This window comes from Panthera tigris, chromosome C1 (assembly GCF_018350195.1).
Source record: "Panthera tigris isolate Pti1 chromosome C1, P.tigris_Pti1_mat1.1, whole genome shotgun sequence".
Taxonomy (NCBI): Eukaryota; Metazoa; Chordata; class Mammalia; order Carnivora; family Felidae; genus Panthera; species Panthera tigris.
Window position 1 is genome coordinate 76,606,529 of NC_056667.1, and position 17,263 is coordinate 76,623,791.

A 17,263-nucleotide genomic window follows, 5' to 3' on the forward strand; every position below is an offset into this window, starting at 1 on the left:
TGTCTGCATGTTCATTGTCTCTGAGTTCTAGGGCTGGAAAATCAGGTTTTTCAAGTCTAAAAACCCCACAACCTATTCTTCATTTCCCCAATAGTGCCTCAGAGGCCTCAGGAAATAGACTTATGATAACTAAACTCTGCTGAGGTTGATTTGTAATCAAGGAAGCTAATAATTTACAAGGGGGACTTATTCTATTCCAGAATCTCTTTACCTGGTAGTAGGCTTGCTTGTGAAATCAAAAACATAATAGGATAGCCAGAGAATGATATAGCAGGAAGAATATATCTAGTAAACTTTATTCAATATTGGGGCTGGAAAATGTTATCCTTGGCTTAATACAAAGAGTTGCATCTTGGGATTGAATTTTAGTTCTGACATTGTTAGCTGTGTGACTTTGGACAAGTTGTTTAACCCCTCTGAGATTTCACTTCTCTGTAAGTCTGAAGGGAATCACTACCAAATATAGTCTCTTTCTCTTGGATGGTGTGGGATGCACTGAGATTTGGCTTCTCAAATGTTATTACGTGGGCTGTCATTTTTCACCAGTCCTTTGTTGGGTGAAAAAGGACAATGTAGAGGGTTTCCATCATGTTCAATTCATTGAAATATGGAATGTTAAAATGTCCTTTATTTCGTCAAATGATGGTGATGAGAGATCATTTTTTAAAAAATGTTTTTACTGGGGTGCCTGGGTGGTTCAGTCAGTTAACTGTCCAACTCTTGGTTTCGGCTCACGTGATGAGTACATGGGTTCGAGTCCTGCCGTTGGGCTCTGCACTGACAGTGTGGAGCCTGCTTGTGATTCTCTTTCTCCTGTCTCTGCCCCTCCCCCACTCATATTCTCTCTCTCTCTCTCTCTCTCTCTCTCTATCTCAAAATAAATAAACTTAAAAAATGTTTTTACTTAGCTATCTAAGAAGTCAGTCTCTTAATCTAGTTACTTGGGACTTGTACCTACATAGGCAGAAGTATTTTGATTAAACAACTCCAGTGAAATAAAAAGGTGTGCCCTCTTTTGCATTCAGGTCTTCTATTTAGTTAGTGGTTTCAGTTAATTTAGGAATAAAAATGGAAATTTCTAAAACAAAATTGTATGTCCATGCTTCATTCTTTCATACCTGTCATTTGTCTCAAGAGAGAATGTTAGCATTTGGTGGTATCCAGGTTTTGGTGACATTTTCTTCCCCATCTGCCTACCACATCAACCTTCGTACTTCGTAGCCCTCCTTTGAATCCTCCAGTGTCTAGTGACTTAGATTATATAAGACCTTTAATGAGGGTGCAGATATTATGACTGAATCTGTTGAAGTTTCTAGCTCAGGTTGGGAGGTTTGTCCAGCAGGTAGAAATAGGAAGAGGGGAGCTCAGAGCCAGGACAGTAGTGTCACTCTGCTTAAGGGCCAGTAACTTCTAGCACCATCAGAAGGGGTGGATGAGGCTGCTGAGGAAGACTTCAGTCTGTGGCTTTATATGAAGAGAAAAGAAAAGAGGAAAAAGAGTGAGAAGGAGGGAGAGAGGGAGGGAGGGAGGAAGGAAGGAAGGGAGGGAGAAAGGAAGGCCAGAAGAGGGTGAGAGGTGGAGATTATTATTTGAGCCAGGCAAGCTCTTCAAATAAAAAATCCATATGGCCCTCTGGAGAAAACAAAACAAAACAAACAGTTAAACTATGGGATCTAGATTGTGAGGGACACCTGTTGTGTTTAGAGACAGAGCTATTTAAATAGCAGCACCCCAGGCACCACTTCAAGTTCACACAAGCTGTTATTTCGCTCTGAAAACAGGCATGGGGAAGGGAGAAGGAAAAAGAGCCTGGGTGAACTAACTAAACCCAAGGTTGGGTTAGATGAAGGGCATATCTGGCTGCTACTTTAAGCCTCAGGTAACTGTAACTCAGTAAGAGAACCCTGGGGTAGGGACCCTCACTCTACCCCTTGTCCTTGTTAGATAGTTACCTGGCTCCATTCTAAACCAGCCAGCAAAAACCAAGATTTTCATCTCATTCACAAACTTGCAAGTTTTTTTTTTATACTTTTATTTGCAACCTATAGCTGTAGACTGTAATTATTTTCACTCTTGTGGATCTTTTCATGTAAATCAGGAGAGGTTGAAAACCCAAGTATGGCCTTTCTGGAAGCTTTCTGGCTGCCTCCTCCTTGGAACAGTTGGGGAGACGTGTTACCAGAATATCTGAGGGTGTTTGCAAACATGGGTCTGGGAAGATGAGCTAAAGGGGGAGGAGATATTTCTTTGTTGATTCTCTTTTTGTTTTTAGGTTTTTTTTTTTTTAATGTTTATTTATTTATTTAGACAGAGAGAAAATCCCAGGCAGGCTCCCCACTCAGCACCAAGCCTGACCTGGGGCCCAATCTTAAAGCGGTGAAATCATGACCTGAGCTGAAATCAAGCGTCACATGCTTAACTGACTAAGTAACACAGGTGCCCCTCTTTGCTCACTCTTAAAGGATGTAGGCCCATACTTTTGTCCTGGAGGTAAGACTGTGCATGAATGCTAGGAAGATAGGGAGATAGCCTCACCCTCATATGTCATAGCAATGTTTGGAAAATCTTGGTGATATTTGGTGGTGGTGGTGATGTTTGTGGTGGGGCAGGGAGTTTCAGCCACTGGCATACACAGAACACTGGGTTAGCTCCAGCTGTGTGTTCAAAGGACACGAAAGTTTAGACTACCATCATCTTTTTTTCTGGAGTTGATCATGCATGTCTCTGCCTGAGTCTGCATTCAGTAGCATCAAATTGGTGAGTTTGAAGTTGGCCATGGCAGGAGTATTTACACACCATAAATCAACAAGTGCCACAAATCCAGGCTTTTGTTTTTCCCCAAAGATGCCATCTGTCAGCACAGCCTAGTGGCTTCCATTCCTGTGCCCCTTCATTGACCTCCTTCCATAGCTACAGTGGGCCTTCAACAGCTACAGCTGAGATTGTTGTCACCATCCAATGTCTTCCATTGCTCTAAGAAAGACCACAGCCTTCACCATGGCTTATGAAGCCAGCCTACACTGTCTGGGCCCTACAGGTCTCCCCTGCCCTTTCTTGCATTGTACTTCATCTCTCTACTTGCGCCCTATCATTTCTCCCAAAGGAGCTTCAGTTTCTCACCACACATTCTTTGTCTGTGGTACCTGGAGCCATTTGCTGCTCACCAAATATTCACAAACTTTCGCACATCTTCCAGCCCTCTTGCAGTTGGGTGGGGCCCTGCGACCAGTTCTGTGAGTGGACGTGACACAGAACAGAAGAGTTAGGAGCTGATGTGCCATTTTCCAGCTTTCTTTTCCAGAACAGCAATGGTGGAGGCCATATGTTGAGACAGCAGAACCACAAGATGGAGTAACCTGGGTGCTGAGTCAGCACATGGAAGACAGCTGTCTTTGGAGAGTTGCCCGATTGTGCATGAGACAGACATAAACATTTGTTCTGTGTGGCCAGAGATTCAAGACAATTTTGTTACTGCAAAATAATCTAGTCCAGCAGTTCTCAACTATTTGGGTCTCAGGACCCCTTTAAACTCTTAAAAATTATTGATGATCCCAAAGAGCTTTTGTTTATGTGGATTATATCTGGCAATATTTCCAGATTAGACATTAAAACTGAGACATTTAAAAAATGTGCATATATTAATTCATTTTAAAATAACAATATAACCATTGCATGTTAATATAAATAACATTTTTATGAAAACCAGCTAGCTTCCAAAACAAACTAGTGAGAATGACAGTATTTCACATTTTTGCAAGTTTCTGGATTAATTGAAGACAGCTGGATTCTCATCTCTGCTCCTGCATTTAATCAGTTGCAATCTGTTTTGTTACTGTTGTTGAGGTATGCGAAGAAAATCTGGCCTCAAACAGATCATGTAGTTAAAAGGGGTGTATTTTAATAGCCTTTTCTGATGATGGTGGATATTCTTTTTGAATAATACATCAAAACTTGGCAAGTGGTAGTTTCTTAAAAGTTAGTTAAAATATGGAGGCACCTGGGTGGCTCAGTGAATTAAGCATCTGATTCTTGGTTTCAGATATGTCATGATCTTGCGGTCATGGGATGGAGCCCCACATCGAGACCCTCATCGGACTCCATGCTGAGCGTGCAGCCTGCTTAAGATTCTGTCTCTCTCTCCCTCTCTGAATCCCTCTCTCCACTCTCACTCTTTCTCTCTCTCTCAAATTATAAAAAAAAAATTTTAATTTAAAAGTTAGTTACAGTATGGAGTCTGAAACTATACCGATGAAATTTTCATACTCTGTTACATTAAGCCCATTAGGGCTATCTTGCACTTTGAATGGATCCTTTACTCATGGCATGATTTTGTAACCTCTTGCATTGGTTATTTGGAAAAGACAGGTTCATTGAGTTAAACACATCTTCCAAATGTTTACATATTTCATTATATAATATATACAAAATCACATTAATTGGTATCACCATCAACCTCATTGCAGTCTTTAAGTATTAGGAAGCTATTAAGCTCATGGTAGTACGTACAAGTTTTAAAGTTCTAATTTTTGTTTGAAAGCTTGAGTTTTATCTTTGGTAACAAACACTTTCAGTTATTTTCCTTGAAGTGACAGATGGGCTTTATTCATTATAAAACAAGAACAAGAACAACAACAACAACAAAGGTCTGCCAAGAACCTAAGTTTGAATAACCACAAACTATGGTTTATGGTTTATGGTCAGTAGTTTTTGGTTTTGGTTTCTTTTTTTTTTTCCCCCAGCGAAAACTGTATTTCATGATAAAAGCAGCTAGTTCCATTTACAGCTCAAAAAATCAAACAAGTGCTTTTTCTCAAGGCAGCCATTGCACTTTGTATGCAGAAGTGCTTTATGCGTACTTCCCATTTGTCACCCAGAATATTAAAAAGATGTGTACTCAAGGGTGGTGATTTAATTAAAGAATAACTTTTATTGCTTAATCAAAGGCATTTCTAAGTGAAACTGGCTTTTCTCCCAGCTACAAGTACGTGGAAAAGGAATACAGTGGTTACAAGTACAGTTTAGTGCCACTGCCTTGCTGACACCCCAAAGTTTTGCCACCAGTGCTTTTATGTCATTGGTGCAGATGTCAACCCAGTGAAAAGGAGCAATGACATCCTGGTATAATTTTGAGAATAATTTTGACCTCATAGAACCTCTGAAAGGACCTCTGGTACCCACAGCAGTCTGAAGACCACACTCTGAGAACCACTAGCCCATCCTCGCTAATTCTAGCCCATCCTCACTAATTCATTTATACTTTTCCTTCTGACTGGAATGAAATGCCACCACCACCTCGTCACCAGCCCATCACATTGTAGATGTGATGCTCAGGTTCATGACCAAGTTCTGGGGGGAGGTCCTTCCTCGATGTCCTGGGTCTGTTCCCATTTTAACAATATTACATCCCTCAATGTACCTTCACTTACAACAGTAGTAATTTTACACTCACATTTGCCTTCCTCACTAGATTTTAAGCACCAGTAGGGTAGGGGGGATGGTGTCAGGGGTTCACTATAACATTTTTTAGTGTCTAGCATGGTATCTGCATAACAGGGCTCAAATCTTAGTTGACTGAATGAACGCGGGGGTCTGAAGCAGCCATGTGCAAAGGCACATTGAGCTTAGATGGGGGCTCCTGTTCCTTAGAAGGACTCTGCAGCCTTGATTAAACTTTAGTTCACTCAGGCTTTCCTACAAACAGGTTCCCCACAAAAAAAGATAGCAGGCCTGTGGCTGGTATCTAAAATATCTATGTTTAGCCCTTTCCTGTTTCTGAAGAAGGTGTGTGTCTGTGTGCACATGTACATGCACTGGAGAGAGAGAGAGAGAGAGAGAGAGAGAGAGAGAGAGAGAGAGAATGGATCTGGGAGAAGAGACTTTAAAGTCGTTAATTAACTCTATAATGGGGAAAAGCACCAATAATCTCTGAAAATGTTATGTAATCCTACTTTTATGTCTCATCTCAACCTTTAATAAGAGCTGTTAATATGTAGGAAACTGATTTCCATACTATTGTATTTGCTTCCCTGGTGAAGGTTGTTGTTAAACTCTTTGAGGATAAGGACCATGTCTTTTTCTTCTCTAAATTGCCCAGCCCAGCACCTGGCATATGAAAATATTCCATAAATGTTCATTAAATTGTCATGTGGCAATAAGACCATGTGATGGGAAGAAAGGCAAGAAACTTGAGTTGGGGGCTGCCCACGAGGATCATACAGTCCTACCATCTTCCTTGTGCAATAGAGGCTTAGGTACAGCTGGCCCACCCAGTGGCTGCTGTCAGCCATGAGTAGCAGCTCTGAGGCCCACCTCATTTCTATTTTTTTATATCCAAGATGTCCAGGACCAAAGTACTCAACCAAGCTGGAGAAGGGTCGAGGCCACTCCCATGCTTCTCAGCTCGGGCTGCTCATTAGGTCCTCCCAGGGAGCTTGTAAAAAATGCCATCCTTTTGATAAGACCCCTAGGCATCAGTATTTTAAAGAGCTCCCCAGGTAATTCTGATACTCAGCCAGGATACAGAACCACTGGGCTAGTTGAGGAGAAGGGGACTCAGGTGCTCCCCCTACCTCCATGGGAATAACCTGAAAACCAGATAATAAGTCCCTGAGAAGTTATCATGGCTTCCAGTTGCCATGATGGTTGTCACTGCTAGAGAAGAGTGCACAGGATTGGAGCCATTTCCACGCCTGATTCCTGAGCCATAGGACCACCTTTGAGTAGTTTCAGCCTTGTGCTGCTTGAGTTCTCCCTGCATAGTCAACCTCTAAGGCATCATGATCTCAAAATCCATTGTTCACACTTTTCAGGTACTTGAACTAGAGGCAAGTGGAGTGGTATGATGCCCTGGAAAGACAGATGTGTGATTAAATTCTGCTTGCAATGAAACTCCCAAAGGGAGTCACAGGCTGAGTACTGGGAGCAGAGCTTATAATAAGCCCTTGTTTATTGTTCAATTAGAGTTCAATAGCTCAACAACCCCCTTCTCTCCCTTCTGCTCCCCACCCTTACACCCAATGGTTTTCTTCTAATAAGGTTCTTTAAGCTACTCTCTATTGGTGGGGTAGATACACAGCCCGGGTCCAGTTATGCTTTTAATGGTGTTTACACAAAGTAGCTCAGCTTGTTAGACCCTTGAGCCACAAGGACAGGCAGAGCATCTGCTGGGGGCTCTGTTAAATTAACCTTTAGTCAGTTTGCCCTAATTGATCCAGTGCTTCACTCCCAGGGTGTTCTAAGTATTTAAAAGCATGTAATGAAAGATCTGACTAGCCTGGAACCATAGAGGTTTAAGAGAACTGCTGCAGATTCCTTTTGAAATATCTCATTGAATTCAACATTACTGAGGAGAGATACAGGGCTGAGCATAAATTAATTCATTTTGGGCGAAATTCGTCTCCAAAATGTAGACCAAAAAATGTGTAAATATGAAATAACTTGTTTTATATTCAAGGAAGAGTTGCTGCAACTCTGACATCCCTTCACGTGGTGAGAATGTTTATAGGAGCCTGGATGCCCTGGCAGCTTCCACAGGAGAGAGGTACATGGTGACCCCAGTGTCAACAAATGGAATTCACATGGCAGAGATGCTTGGACTTCAGAGGCCTGTCTCAACTGGACTGGGCTCTAGCTCTGGCCAGAAGCTTGCCAGCCACAGGCCGACGGAGTATATGGCATAGGGTCTGGAATGCGGGGAGGCCCAGGTTAAAATCTCAGCTTTCATACCTACAGGCTTTGTGACTTTAGTCTGTTTATAGCCTCTTTAAGCTTCCATGTTCATATCTGTAAAGTGAGGATGATGATACCACTCACCTCCCAGCATTGTTACGAGGATTAACAGAGATAACACATGTTAAGTGCTTAGTTGTAGCCCTTAGCATATAGTAACTATATAATGAATGTTCACAAAACAAAAAACAAAGCATAACAAAACGAAATTCAGTCAACCAAATAACAACAAAAATAGGACAATATGGGGCACCTGGGTAGCTCAGTCAGTTGAGCATCGGACTCTTGATTTTGGCTCAGGTCACAATCCCAGGGTCATGGGATTGAGCCCCATGTTGGGCTCTGCATTGAATATGGAACCTGCTTGGGATTCTCTCTCTCACTTGCTCTCTCTCTCTCTCTCTCTCTCTCACTCTGCCCCTCTCCCCTGCTCACTTTCAATCTCTTTCTTAAAAAAAAAAAAAAAAAAAAAAAAAAATAGGACAAGCAACCCTGAAAAGCTATATGAAATTTTTAGCTGCTTAAAACTGCCACTGCCTCCTCCTTTCACCCCTGTTTACAAGTGTGTTAACTATAGTGACCTCAAAGGAAACCATATTTAAATAAATATATTATAGGGACCTAAAGTTCAAGTGCCCATAGTAAATTCAGGACAAAATTACAAAGTGAAGACAGGCCCTTTGATCCTGCTCCTCTCAAGAGGTACTTCTAGAACTCATGAGTGTCCATGAGAGTGCTCTTCTTCCAGAGCACAGACTACATTTCCCAGAGTCCCTTGCAGTTACATGTGGCCCCCTGACTGAATTCCAGACAATGGAAGTGAGATGGGCCACTTCCAGGCCTGGCCTGCTAAACCTTCCCAGGTACCATCCTTGCTCTGTTTTTTTCATTTTCATTTGCTGGCTGAATGAACAGGACACCAAGAACACCAAGAGCCTAAGAGAGGGCTCACCCAGAGGGAAGGGGGAAGGCCCACCCGCTACTTACATTGGATTGTGACAGAAACAAGAAACAAATTCGCATTGTATCAAGCTACTGATACTTGTGGCAGTGTTTATAGCAGGTGGCCTATCCTGATGAGTACAATGAGCTTTTCTATTTTTTTGCTCATGTCTGCAGGGTGGGTAAAGCACCAGATAGGCAGTCAGGAGAGCTGGTCCTGGTCTGGGCTCTATCCCTCACTTCCTGATGGACCTAAATGGTCTCAGAGATCTGAGAGTCTAAGAAGGTCAACAAGTGCTTCCTGTGTGATGATGACACGGCTGCCTCTCTGCCTCTGCAGAGACTTGGCTGGGAAAGCAGCTGTGCTTGGAAGAAGATGCCAGCTGCCTTTCCTCTCCTTTTCCCGTAGCCTGTCCCATGTGCAAGCTCTGCGGCTCCTCACACTGCAAAGATTATCTGGTGCATTCACTTAAATTACTTCAATGCCTTTGGCCAAGTCCCTTAGCCACTTTGTGCCTCAGTTTCCTCATCCATATAATGGGAATAATGATTCACCTACAAAAGAGAGTTCTGCTGAGAATTAGAAATCATTTTTAGGGGTGCCTGGCTGGCTCAGTCAGTGGAGTGTGATACTCTTGATCTCGGGGTGGTGGCTTTGAGCCCCACGATGGGTGTAGAGATTACTTACAAATAAAAAAAATCTTTAAAAAGGAAAAAAAAAGAAATCATTTTTTAGAAAGCATGGGTCACAGTGTCTGGCACTAGTAGTCACACAATAAAAAGTTATTGCTAATGAATTAGCATCCTTAAACGTGATGCATTCCGCACCCCTTTGCAGAGTACTTGCTATGGCCAGGCAAATCGCTAAGGATGCAAAGGCAAAAGGAAGGACAAATCTCTGCCCTCAGTGCATTTATGGTCTAGTCCTGCACCCTCTAGCCTCCCCCTCCCCTCCTCCTCACCACTAACATGCACATAGGTAGGACATGACAATATGAAGTAGAAAACAAATACATTTTCCAGGGGATAAATTCAAGGAGGTACCTGGGCCAGACTTTGGTTCGCCCCCAGGTTGTTACATGGAGTCAGGTGTTCTTTCCTTAAGGAATTTTTCCCTCTGTGGCAAAACTCCCTGGTGGGACCCTGGGCAGAAGGAGTCAAATCTCAGAGGGCTTGTGGTCAGTAGAAAAACCAGATCTTTAACAGCAGCTTAAGCCTGACTCCTTTGCCCTGAAGGAGGCTGGGAAGAAGGGAGAGGTCAGAGTTCAGAATCATTACTTTGTTGCTCTGGAACAGGGTGAGGGAAGCCAGAAGCTGTGCAGTGTTAAGATGGGGAACAGATAATTATATGTTTGTGCATTACTGTTCTGAATGTAAAATCTCCAATAGTCATTCCACACACAATGTAACAAAGCCTTTAAGGACAGGCTTAAGAAGGATTAATTTACAAAGACTCAACAGCTAGAAACCTCTAAAATAATTGTAAATGGAAAAAAGGATGCTCAAAATCACAGAGTTTAAAAGCTAGAGAGAACTTCAAAGTGTCATCCAACTTAGATTGTTAAATGCTGATCCATGATGAAATTGTTGCTAGTCTGTGATGAAATGAAAACAATCAGGACAATTTATTGTCTTTCCATACAAGAAAGGCTATTTATTTTAAATGACTTATCCTTTATTTTAAGATTATATAGTCTTCCTAGTTTTTTGGTTGTAATAGTCTTTCTCTTTCAGAACAATGATAGTATTTTAGATGGCAGTGTGTCTTTGTTTTTCCTCTTTTGTCTGTGGGTTTTAGAAAAACCTTACCTGCAAAAATGAAATGGCAATTCTGTGTTGGTCCCTGTTTTTAAAAATTTTGTTTCCTGAAACTCAGTCTAGAAACCAGTCATCAAACTTAACCATCATTCATAATATATTAAGAAACTGGCTCCTAAAAAGCAGTTATGTAATTCTCCCAAGTTTTGAGAATACATCCATTTTTTTGAGAGAGAGAGAGAGAGAGAGAGAGCATTCACAAGCAGGGGAGAGGGGGGAGGGAGGGAGGGAGGGAGGGAGGGGGAGAGAGAGAGAGAGAGAGAGAGAGAGAGAGAGAGAGAGAATCTTAAGCAGGCTCCACACTCAGTGCAGAGTCCGACATGCAGGGCTCTATCTCATGACCCTGGGATCATGACCTGAGACATTCAGGTGCCCCAAGAATATATCCAAATATGGAAGCTTACTTTGATAAGTAGGATACAGAAACAACTCCCTCAAAGCAAAGTGAATCTGAAGATAGCATTTCTGCAGATGCTAATAAAATTAGCCTAAAAAATATTAACTTATAAAGTGGAGTAGTGAGAGAAACACAATGAAATGAAAGCAGGGTCCTGGGTTTTAGTTCATCTTGTGCCTCTAACAAGATTTGCTGTTTTAGGAAAATCTCTTTCATTTGCCTCAGGCTCTGTTTCCCTTCTGTAGAATGAGGGGATAGAAGCAAGGTGATTTCTAAGACCATTTCCTGCTTAAATGTTTGCTATTCTAATTGGAGACAACGTGGTTTAGTAGCAGAAGATTCAGACTCTAGAAGAGACTGTCTGGCTTGACTACTGACTCTGATACTGACTGAGGGCCTGGGTAAATTCTTTAATCTTTCTGTGCCTTAATTTCCTCATTAGTAAAGTGGGGTGAGGATAGTAATTACCTCATGAGGAATAAATTACATAAAAATTGCAAAGCACTAAATGTAGAGTCTGATATTAATAAGCTTTCAACAAATACTAAATATTAGTAGCAATAGTCGGTGATTTTTTCTAAATTAAATGCTTTACCCTCCTCACTTGGTAATATAATTGCTCTGCATAAACTGGACTACACCACAGAGCAGATCCCATTCTGAAAGGAAGAATAACTCAGGAGCCTGCCAAGAGGATTCCAGATGCTAAGATGTAATAATTAAGTGCAGGTGCAACTCAAAGCAGTTTACATACGTTATCTTATTTAGTCCTCAAAACAAATCTCTGAGGTCAGCAGAATATGTTGGTTTCTCAGCCACAGTCCAACCCAAAAGCTCACTAAAATCACTGCTCTGCTTTGCCCTAAATTTTGAATCTCCTCCCTTCAGGGTCGAGGGGAAGGGCTGGGGTAGAGGGTGGGTAGAGATGGGGTGCTGGCGTATCATGGCTAGGAGAGAGGTACCTCTTATGCCAAGCAGCAAGTGTGAGCCACAGCAGCGTGGGTCATGGGAAGGAGGAGGATGGCTTGGGGACAGTGGTGGGATCTGGAGAATTAACCCAAGGCATTCCAGAAGGCACATGAAAGGTAGGGGTGGGCGGAGAGCTGCTATTGGAGCTGTGGTCAAGGCTGTTTTCTAGGTACAGCATTTCCTGTGTAAATGGATAAGCCTCATTTAAAGGCTGGGGATTGAGTGTACACTGGGCAGCAGCTTATTGTTCTAGGAACAGATAAAACAAAGTTCCAAAAGTCTCTGACATTGTTCCAGGACATTGTATTGTATGGATGATCAGACATTGTTTGGAGGATGATTATAAAATCATCTCCTTTAGAACATATGAAGCAATTTAGAACTATGGCCCTATCTTCTATCCACAAAAGTAATACTCTTAGGGCCAAAATTAGCAACGCGGTACTGCGACATGCCCTTCTTTCCCTTTATCCCTTTATAAGGGTAACTGCCCTCCCATACTCCCCTGCTGCAGGAATCCGGGCCTTAGGCTGGGGTTGCAGGAATCAGGGCCTTAGGCTGGGGTTGAAACATGGCATGGCCCCTGGACTGGACCAAGGCAGGGCGGCCACCAAAGGCAGCCAATCCAGGGGATGGATACATATCTGTGAAATGGTCTTGTCTGAGAAGCTCTGCTATGCCTCAGGAAACCATTTCAGGTAACTCTGAATGGGGAGGCAGAGAGAGAACCAGTTTTAATGCAGAGAGGCAGGGAGGAGAAAGGAGAAAGGAGCAGACACATGGCTGCAAGATGTACAGGGCCAGCAAGATTAGGAGTCACCATAACAATAGAGAAGAATGGAGACACTTGGCTCTTATAACTGAAGAAAAGACAAAAACACTTGGATCTCAGGCCTGTCTTGCATCTTGAGCAGGTGCTACTCCTTGGTTTCCATGAGCTTCTTTACCTAGTACCTCCATGTAATAGATATGCCAAGAACAACCCCCCTCCACCCCCCCCCCCCATTACTGGAGGTACCTTAGATTTATATTCTTTACAACCAAAAGAACCTAACAAAGTATGAATCTTGGTCTTAGTACTTGTGAACTGGAGCTGTGGAGTCAGGGGAAGGATCTGATTGGATGACTAAAATTTACTAGGCTCTGTGGGGGGAGACTTTTCTAGGGGGACACAGCTCACCCAGGTATAGAGGCATGGAAGGTCAAGGTGGGTGCTGAAAAAAGGTGGGAAGATGGATATGATTTGAGAGAAGGATGGGAGAGGATGGCAGTCTTTGGGGTTGGAACAGTAGGGTCCAGATTGTCAGCAGTCTGCTTGTTATGCTGAGGTTTACACAAGATCCTTAAGCAGGGTGGAGAATGGGGACATGATCAGATTCACTCCTCTGTTTGTTTCCTTGAGGTTACAAATGCAGTCAATACTGGTGAAGAGACACTGAGAAAAAGGAGGCCAAGAAACCATCACATCAGCTACACTTTCTGGTTTCATGGAGAAGTGGAATGTCAGTCAGGACAGGCATAGCTCTAGGGAAATTGAGGCCTTTAAAAAGATTATTTTGAATTCTAGATGATGCCATTTTGCTTTTTCACAACTCAATATTCCAGCCACAGAATTGTCCCCTTGGAACATTCTCCTACTTGAAGTTTCCACGGCTTGAATGAAAGACGCGTAAGAAATATTTTCATATTGTCCTTCACACTTAAATTCAAATGTTCATGTTTAATGAACCACAGGCTACTGATCTCAAAAAGAAAGCATTAATTGTTCAAGGACTAGAGTGAAGTCAGAATTAGTGTGATAATGAGAATCCCTTTGACCACACTATTTAAGTGATGGGATGTTGGTCCTTCACAAAACATGGCATGAAAGACCCATGTAATATATTGTAATCAAAACAATAATAAATTGATGTGAGCTTCCTGGAAGACTATTTGACAGTATGTGTCAGAAGCCTTATAAATATAGGCTTAGACTCAGAAATTCCACCTTTAGGAATAACATCTTAATCAAATATGTCTCAAGACAAATACCCAAGGATGTTTATCACAGCATTATTTATACTAGACCCAAACTAAAAACTTTTGAAAGGTCCAATTATAAGTAAGTTATTAAGTAAATTATGGTGAAGCCATATGGTAAATTATTAAGAAGTCATATGTTGTTTTCAAAGAATATTTAATGACATGGAAAATTACTCATAACCTTATCTGAGAAAAGAAGGACATAAAACTATACACACATGTACACACACACGTATATAAAGTTTCTTGTATGTATTTATATGTTCTTTGTAAATGCTCTAAAAGATAACCTGGAAGAAAATACTCCAAATTGAAATATGCAATGATTAAAATGTTAATAGAGTTTACCTTTCAGTAGTAGAATTACAAATGCTTTAATATTTTCTCTTTCTATTAATTTTTCAAATTTTCATGACTGCATATACATTATTAATATAATCAGGAAAGATTTTACTTACGCACATACAAAATTATCATTTGGGCTAGCTGTGACCAGACAGCATGATTATAGTTAGAAAACAAAGAATAGACACCAGAGCTTTCAGTCCCTTAACCTATTGACATCATTACAGGGAATAAGCAGGTGACCTGATTTGGGTCTCTGCTCTTTTTTCAGCTCACTCCTTGGGGGAATTCCCAAGATTCACTGAGATCTTCCAGGCTTATCACCATCACCACCATCATCATCACCATTATCATCATCAATGCGAACAGTTATTGAGCACGTACGAGGTACCAGGCATTGTTGGAAGGGTTTAACAAATATTGTCAATTCCCCCTCATAACAACTCTTGGAAGTAGGTACTACTATTACTCCTGCTTTACTGAGGAAGAAACCAAGCAACAGAGAAACTTGTTCAAGGCCCCACCATTAGTAAGGGGTAGAGCTGGATTCAGACTCCAGGCAGTCTGATGTGCTGTAACGCAATGCCTTAGGTTGCATGGCCTCTCAGAAAGCCACGAAGAACTTTGGAATTTGGGGAACTAGAGATCACATAGCTTTTTTTTAAGCAAAGGAAAATTTTTTCAAATCTAACTCTATGTATAATTCCTTTATTCCTGGTTTAGTTGAAAGAGATGCTAGGGTCCCTTCTGTGCCTCTCCCTCATTTCCCAATGAGGTCACTGTGGTGTCTCACCTCTGTATAACTCTTCTGAGAAACTACTGCCCTAATCTAACTATTTCTACTATGAAATGAGAAATCTGGGCCCAGAGCTTTTAAAAGAGGGCTCCCAGTTAGTATGTGCATAAGCTAATGTTTCTTTACTATCACCGCAGAGCACACACATACATTATTCGGGACTCCTTTTGTTACAACTCAAATTTGCTTAGACAGAAGAGGTAATTTATTAGTTTAAATAATCAGGTAGTCCAAAGAGATTCCGGCTTCAGGTATAGCTAGATCTAGGAGTCCAATATGACACAAAAGGCTCTGTCCCTCCCTCTGTTTCTAGCTCTGCATCCCTGTAAATTCACCTCATTCTCAGGAAGGCTCTCTACATTATAAACCTATATACCCTTGTAGCTCTAGATGTCCAGCACCCCTGCAGGGTAGACTAGATAATCACTGTCATCTGTGGATCTTTCTAGTCAAAACTGTTGACCTTTATTTCTGTTGGACAAAGAATGGTGTGATAGTTAGACCTCCCATTCTTCCTTTAAAAAACAGAAGTCGTGAACATATATTAATCCATGGTCCATAGCATGTACCACCACGCTGCGTAGGCCTAGTGGGGATGAGTTCCTTATAGCCAGACAATCTCTAGGCCTACCTTTTCACCAATACCACCCTGTCTTTTGCACATGTGCAGAGTCCGTTGGGAGACTTGAATTCAGAGCCATAAGATCATGACCTGAGCTGAAGTCAGACACTTAGCTAACTGAGCAACCCAAGTACCTCAATACACCATCTTGGTTACCATAGCTTTATAGTGTGTCTTGCCCTCAGGTAGTGTAACTCTCCTACTTGGTGGTGGTAGTCCTCCTCCTCTGCCTCCTTCTCCTCCTCTGCCTCCCTCTTCTATCAGATTTATTGATGTATAGTTTATATATAACAAAACTCACCAGGTAGTGTGATTTGTAACTTCTCACAAACATATATAGTCATGTAATGACTACAGTCATGAGATAGAAAATTTTCATCACCCCATTCCTTCTATCTTCCCGTTGTCTTCTTTTCTGTCTTCATTAGAACTAATCAAGCATTTTTAATAATTTTATCTCCATTTGCACCATTGACTTAGTTAGCTACACCTCTTTGAGTTCGTGTGTCTATGTGTGATAACTATACAATTTACAATATCCATTTTCAACTTACACAATATCACACTTTCAACTTATGTACAGTTTATAATACATATTCATTTTCAACTAAATACTGTCTGCCTTCAACTACCATACCATTTACATGTGGCTCAAGATTCTTACAAAAGCAAATTTTCCTTTTATTCTTCCCATCCTTTATACCACTTTTGTCATCGATTTTACCTCTACAAATATTAGTCATTTTCACTACTTAAATAGTTGACTATCTTTTAAAGAGATTTTAAAATTAAGAAAAATGTTTTATGTTTACTCACATAGTTGTTGCCCTTAATTCCTTTGTACAGATCCAAATTTCTATCTGGTACCATGTTTCTTTTGTTTGAAGGATTACCTTTATACTCTTGTCCCCAGTGATGGGCTGGTAAAGTTGCTCTCTGCAAGATAAAAAAGAGCCCTGATTTGTAGTGTTTGCTGATTTCCATGGTGTAAATTCTCCCATCATTACCAATTTTAAGCTACTAACATTTTAACAATCAATGTGCAAAATTCCTAAATATTTAGCAATCAGTTTGTGTGAAGTGGTATGAACTGGCTTAAGTTTGTGATGCTAATCTGCTGGTAATGTATTCTCCCAGGCTTTATTTTTCTGAATAAAGTCTTTTTTTTTTTTCTCTCAGTTTTGAAAAAAATTCCTACTGGGATACAATACTAGGCTGATGGTTTCTTGTTTCAGTAATTTATTTCTTGAATTATTATTAGTTTTCTATTTTTATTTTTTTAAGGAAGCTCTAGGCCCCACGTGGGGCTTGAACTCACAGCCTGAGATTAAGAGTGACGTGCTCCACCTGCTGAGTCAGCCAGCTGCCCCTTCGTTTCAGCACTTTTAAGTTGTTGCTCTGTTGTCTTTGGGCATATACCGCTTCTGATGAGAAGTCTGCCATAATTCTTATTTTTGTTCCTCTGTATCTAGTTTGTTTCTCTACTCCTCCTCCCACTCTACATCCCTGGCTGCTTTTCACATTTTCTTTTTATCGTTGGTATTCCGTAATGTGATTATGATGTGTTTTGCTATGGTTTTCTTCCTGTTTCTGTTGCTTGACCCTGACATGGCCCTTAGACAGA

At 41.3% G+C, this 17,263-nt stretch overlaps 1 long non-coding RNA gene across 4 annotated transcripts in view; it reads left to right on the plus strand.

Moving 5' to 3' along the window:
* LOC122241515 overlaps positions 1-17,263 on the plus strand; it is a 36,127-nt gene that overhangs the window by 8,854 nt on the left and 10,010 nt on the right. For 2 of the 4 annotated variants that reach the window (XR_006221692.1, XR_006221695.1), the window contains exon 5: positions 14,493-14,608. The exons of 1 other annotated variant lie outside the window; for it this stretch is intronic. This is a non-coding gene — a long non-coding RNA (uncharacterized LOC122241515). Of the gene's footprint in view, positions 1-4,039; positions 4,076-14,492; positions 14,609-17,263 lie in introns of those variants that run through there. One more of the 4 variants, XR_006221694.1, reaches the window with a different exon arrangement.